Here is a 5,759-nt window from a genome sequence, read left to right on the forward strand (position 1 = left end):
AGGGTATGCTGGCTAGAGGGATTCAAGGTATGGCTTATCAAGAATCAAAGACTTTGTTTTGCAGAAATGCTTACTAAAAGTGGATCCTTAAAAATCCATTTTTACTTGTCAAGTTAAGTAAAATTACCTGCATCCAGAGTTCTTTCTACCCTAGTTCAATCACTTGACCTGCACTAGCCGTCTTTTATCATCCCATCAGTTCACTGGATTGCTACGTGTAAGTCAGTGACCAAGTCTTCATGTCCGAGAAGTAACGGCGATCCGAATCGATTAATACTCAGCTGAGGATCTTCAATCACACGATATATGTAGCACTTAACCCTTGCATATGTCAACTCGCCAACAGGGTTCTTAAGACCAGATCAGGTTCACGCCAACCGAGAGCATAGATACACCACCGTCCAGCCTCTTGCCACGGAGGGTACACGCTACTCTCGCCATCTCTCCAATCCCATTGCGTGTTATCTTATTCTGGTATTAGTCTGCCCGAGGCAAAGCTTACCCATGATAAGGCATGTGACCAGTTAAAGGGTCCTCGGTCAGCAGGCCTACATCAAGATGGTCCTTAATCGACTCAGACGGAGACACTACACCGAGACTCCCTTCTCGTGCAAGTCAACCGCCCGGTCTCAGCTTTATTATTTTCAACCCAAAGTTTGGTACCTGGCAGAGGTACATCTTTTCCGATGTTGAACCCATCAAGGCCTTTGACGGATTCACCTCACGAGTTTTTCTTTTTTGAAAACATTCCCACCCACTGAAGCATCACTTTTGTTTTAAACAAAACATTTTTGTTTGCTAAAGCAAGGCTAAGCATCATAAAATTCTTTTCAAAAAGGGTATCAAGGAAGGGTAATCAATTTTCAAGGACGGAAATGCATCAACAGATTAGCACACAACTCCTATCACCTAATGCATCAAACAAGGTGATAAAGATTTTAAAACAGCAAGGAGGTGGCAAATGCACCGGGGCTTGCATGAATAACACTAGGTTACTGTTTGTTAGGCGATGTCCGCTAGACGAGTATCCCTCGACCGAGCACTTGCTTGATTTAACCATCTTCAGGTTGGTCCATCAGCTTCATCCTGTGGATTAGCCCACGCTTGGGGTCGACTTGACTCGTCTTCCGCATCACGCGATTATAGTACAAGATAAATAACCTACGCTAAAAAGGATGAAACACTTATAACCTATAACCAAGCATATTTTATACAATATACCAATTCCAACTTTAGAACTAAAAGACCTAAAGTGTTTATACTCATTACTTATCAGACAGACCCTAGATTTTGGTTGAAACAGATATATCAATGTTACATAATCCTAAATATTCGAAATAGCAATCAACATTCATTCAAATCATGAAATCAACCAACATACATAGAATATCATACCTAGTTTAGAGAACACACTAAACGACTTATAACTTAACTTCAAAATTCTTGGACACCTAACACTTATAAAGTTTGATAGAAGAACTTTCATTAACTTTCTAAACTAATTTCCCGATTAACATGTGTATCACATATATTAATAAAACATCACATTTTTAACACCCACAACCCCGCAAGCACTGGGACCTATTGCGACCTCTTTCTCCACACAACATCGACCAAATTACTGTAGATGACTTGGGCATCCTAATAAATAGTATACCTACAGTTCCCTTCATCGAACTAATAACCGAATTAGCAATCCGACTCACCATAGAATTATCACGAGTAATATACCTAGTCAGATCATTCATAAATCCACTCGCACGAATAACAAATTTGCTTACCCTGACTGAGTTGACGAATAACAAAATAGAGTTTAGAAGATATTTCTTTTCTTTTTCTTTTTAATTTCTTTAAACGAAAAATCACGGATATTTTGGATCGGGATTTTTAGCGATGATTAAAGTGTCGACGCGTAATACGGCAAATGGCTACACACTCTATTTTCCGAATCACGAAACGGAAAAACAGAGGAATAACAGCTTAGACTGTTCGGTCCGAATCTCGTTTGTATAATCTTCGTGACTATTCTGGGCACGATATAAACGGACCAAATTGAAACGAGTTCGGCTCGGTATTTTAATCTGCTCTGCGTGATTTGACTAACATTAGCTGCAACCATATCTGCTAATGTATATGCGATTTTCGTCGCCAAAACAACGTGCACACAGATTTGACTAAGATTTCGCGCGATTCGAATTATTTTACCCTGAACATTTTTGTCGTCGAGTTCGAATAAATCTGTTTGGGGATAAAAATTATTCGAGTGAGTCGGGCTTCCGAATTCGTATTCGCGCGAGCGATGAGTTTTAAATAATCACCGGACGCACCGATTTTCGGAACAACGATGTTCTGAACATCACGAAAATTTAGGACGAGTCCGGATAGATAAAAACAATGTCGAACTCGCGACAGATGGAACAGATGCGATATTAAAATCGCGATAGACGAAGATGTTTAAAATTGAGCATCTATTTTATCCACTGATAATACGTGCTTAAATCCATACTCGTTGGCGAGCGGAATATAAACACCTGGGTTGTTACACGAAGCCTTGGAGATTTCTCACGGATCAAGCTTGTTACGAAAAACGACCTAGCACCGCGAAGGGGCTACTGTTGGGGATCTGCTTCGTCGCCGAAGGTCCTTTAAGAAGAAACACCTTCGGAAGATCAGCACAGAAGCAAACATAGCGCAAAGGTACACGCCGAAGCTACTATCCAGGGAGCTTCGGTATAGCGACATGCCTTGAGACGAAGGGCTGCACCGACTTAAAGAGAAAAACACCAATCGTCCCATGGTAATTTGTGTCATGATTGTAACTAGTTGTAAAGGACATAAATATAATTTTGACCGGGCTGCGTCCCGTGCCTTTAAATAGGTGAACAGTACCCCTGTGCTGTTCACGCTAACTTGTATTTGCTCGTGCGTCACGCTTGGACTTTTACCTTCTGTCAAGCCAAAGGTATAAATGTAATTCAATATTGTTCTCATTCATCCATGTTGATATAATAAAGATATATTTATGATGTAATATGATCATTCATGCTATTTCTCATGTTTCATATGCTTCTTCTTCCATTGACATAATAATGTGATAATGAAGGTACGTCCTTCATGACCTCCGTCCGAAGATCGTTATATCCTAAGGGAAATAACCCTTCAAAGCTAGCCATGAAGTATTGGCTCAATTCCTATCCGTGAAGTATTGGCTCAATTCCCAGTCATTTCATGCCTCTTTTTGAATTTCAAACTCTCTATGGCATAATTCATCGTTCAAACGCCGTTCTCGCGCCGTTTGACCTCTATTTCTCCAAATCACTCAGTTTTTTGTGTCATAACTCTCTGTGTATGTATTTATTCACATTTCATATACTTATCAATATGTGACTAATACGTGCTCATCTCTTCTGTCATTTCAGTGACCTCGCTTGCTCGTCTCCTGCTCTGCCTGGATTTTTTCTCCCTCGAGAAGTATTCAGGTAGCTATCACTTTATTTGAGATCTTATCAGCTACTCTATACTCTCGCTTATCTTTTCACTCTACCTTGCAGTAGTCTAGTCAGGATGGTGCAGACGAAAAATGTCACACAGTCAGGGGGAAGGACACGACGAGGACCCTCCTCGCCCCTTCAGGCAGGTTGAAGGGAAGATAGTCTATCTTGAGCAGTAGGAGGGCAGAAAGAAGAGACGTATGGACAGAGCCGCTCGTGCAGCACTTGCAGCGACAGCAGTAGCAGACCAAGCTGAGCGGGGAGGCCAGCTCAGATTTCCTCTAATCAGATTGCCTATCGGGTTCGTCGCCTCATGTCTCGGCCTCGCTCCACTGCTCCCCCCACTCCTTCTGCCACAGTCTCCACTCCACCTCCCACTTCGCCAGCTCCTGTCGCTTCAGAGCCATCCACCACTTCCACTGTGCCCACCACTTCCACTGCTCCAGCTTCCACTGCTCGCGCTCCCGCTTCCACTCCGCCCATTCTTCCACCTCGCTTTAGGGAGCGTGACAAGACTGAGGTGAGACCACTGGCTGTTGATCCGCATTTGCTTGACCTTCAGCGAGCCACTGCTACCCGGGTATGTCGGTTCAGACATGTACCCGTGGAGTCTTGGTTGCCTGCCTAGAGGGACCCAGCAGCTGCGCCGCTCTTCAGCACTAGGACTCAAGAGTCCTTCTTCAGGGCGTAGTTCTCATCTCAGATTGCCTTGAGGGCGCACCGACTTTTGTATCTCCCTGTATTTCTGTCAGCCACCGATGTCGAGTCAGAGGGTCACCTCTCTTATCTACCAGGTTTGCTTTCACTTCTGACCTCTAGTGGCAGATACATTGAGGAGTGGGTCAGAGTGTTCTATGCCACCGTTTGGATTGACCCTGACCATCAGTGGCTGGGGTTCCACTTTGAGCGCGAGGATGTCACTCTGCATGCCACTCAGATTGGACAGCTCTTTGGATTTTCTAAGTCGACGACCAGGCTCCATAGCTTGTGCTACGACACATCGAATCCTCCCCGTCGCCCTCACGACGGAGTTGCCCCGGCTACAGCTCACATTGCTGCCCTGTTCAGACCTCCATTTTTAGATGGGTCGCGACGTTCTCCTGCAGCGAAGTTTTTTATGAGATGATGAGACGGACTTTGCTACTCAGGATGGGATACAGAGAGGCCACCACACATATTCAGCTATGGCAACTTGGTGCCTTGATCTCACACTTAGAGTTCAACGTGGTTGATTTTCTTATCTGTGAGATCGAGGATACAATATTAGATGGTCTCTGTGCTCGTCGTCAGCTGCCATATGCTCACTACCTCTGTCACACCTTTGTGCAGCTGATCAGGCCTCCTCAGTTCCAGGCCACCCTCGAGGCCTCTCGCCTCTAGTTCGGATTCTATCATCCAGCTCCTGAGGACCCAGTTCCAGCGCCAGATCCAGTCACAGACATCAGGGCTGAGGATGAGGCTATCAGACAGTTCGAGACCTAGGGTGGCATAGCAGATTCTTCTTCTGATGATGATGAGGACCTGGGGATCCTGCCACCACCTCCTGTGCCACCTCGCTCACATGATCACAAGGCCGATAGTTCTAGTGTTGCTCCTACTGCACCTCTAGCTATTCTTCAGTCACTCTCTCAGCAGTAGGCTCATCTAGTAGCAGAGCAGGCCCAGAAGGCAGCTATTCAGCTGCAGATGCCCGAGCGGATGCTCTCAATGTTTCAGACTATTCAGGACCGCTAGGACACCCTTCAGCAGCAACTCTTAGTAAACAGGGCAGAGCACCGGGCATTCATGACACATATTCTTCAGCACACTAGTGTTCAGCTTCCTCCAGTGCAGTCTACTCCTCCTCCGGCTTTTCAGGCTGCTATCGTTCTCGCACTTCAGGCAGGACCCCACTCCACTCATTTGGTCCTACTATCTCTCCGCTCAGGCCGGTCACCTTGGATTTCTCGACACCGATCATCTGACCCGTTAGCGCTCAGCTCGCCAGTGCCACTAGCGCCTGCTATTACCACTACTGTCGTGGCGGTGTTCGTGACTGCTCCAGCTCCAGTGGATCCTGCATCGCAGCCTACGTCAGAGTTAGTACCAGCTCCATCTTCTACTGCAGATCCTGGATCCGAGACTTACTCCGATCCTCAGCTCGCGTTTGCACTTCTGCTTGGACCGCGACCTAAACCGCCTTCGCCTCCTCCTTCCTCTTATAGACTGTAGGTTTGGGTAACCCTTTTGGTGTTTGATGCCAAAGGGTGAGTTAGGGAGTTAGTTGAG

Source organism: Zea mays, chromosome 4 (assembly GCF_902167145.1).
Source record: "Zea mays cultivar B73 chromosome 4, Zm-B73-REFERENCE-NAM-5.0, whole genome shotgun sequence".
Lineage (NCBI taxonomy): Eukaryota > Viridiplantae > Streptophyta > Magnoliopsida > Poales > Poaceae > Zea > Zea mays.